The sequence below is a fragment of the Condylura cristata genome, unplaced genomic scaffold, assembly GCF_000260355.1.
Source record: "Condylura cristata isolate star-nosed mole 26May11 unplaced genomic scaffold, ConCri1.0 scaffold00009, whole genome shotgun sequence".
Classification (NCBI taxonomy): Eukaryota; Metazoa; Chordata; class Mammalia; order Eulipotyphla; family Talpidae; genus Condylura; species Condylura cristata.
Window position 1 is genome coordinate 5,243,515 of NW_004567110.1, and position 557 is coordinate 5,244,071.

At 74.0% G+C, this 557-nt stretch overlaps 1 protein-coding gene across 1 annotated transcript in view; it reads left to right on the plus strand.

The window, feature by feature from the left end:
* The first annotated feature begins 8 nt into the window (after positions 1–8).
* The window catches only part of ST3GAL1 (ST3 beta-galactoside alpha-2,3-sialyltransferase 1), a 69,453-nt gene continuing 68,904 nt past the window's right edge, over positions 9–557 (plus strand). The window contains exon 1 of the mRNA XM_012723012.1: positions 9–250. The gene's annotated coding sequence lies outside the window, so the exon portion shown is untranslated. The remainder of the gene's footprint in view (positions 251–557) is intronic.

A 557-nucleotide genomic window follows, 5' to 3' on the forward strand; every position in this document is an offset into this window, starting at 1 on the left:
CCGCTCCCATCCTCACCCCGCCCCCCCGCCGCCCGGCTCCAGGCTCGCCGGCGGGGCTCCACTATGCCAGACAGTTTCGACACTTTGCAAAGACAAAGACCAGAGCGAGGCGGACGAGGAGCTCGGGAGGAGGCGAGCGCGCGGAGCGGCCACTCTGCGGGGCCGGGGCGAGAGCTCGGGACACCCCCTGGAGTCTCCGCCGCAGCCCCTGATCCGCCGAGCCCGAAACTCCAGCGAGTCTCCAGCCGCGGTGAGTGCGCGCGCCCAGCTGAGCCGTGCGGGGAGCGCCGGCGCCGCCGAGTTGGGGCTCGCAGTTTCGCGTGTGCATCGAGGGCGGGGGGGAGGCTGGGGTTGGGGGGGCCCGGCCACTCGAACAGAAGTGCGGGGACGGCCCGGGAGGGCGTGACACTGAAGTGAGGCTGGAGACCCTGGCACTGGAAGGGTGGCACGCGTAGGGCGACCCCGATGCCCACCGGGGCGCGCGCCCGGCCCCGGGCAGAGGACGCGGATCGGGGGACGGCTCGTTCCCGGGGCTCCACGGCCCTTTCTGGGAGAGC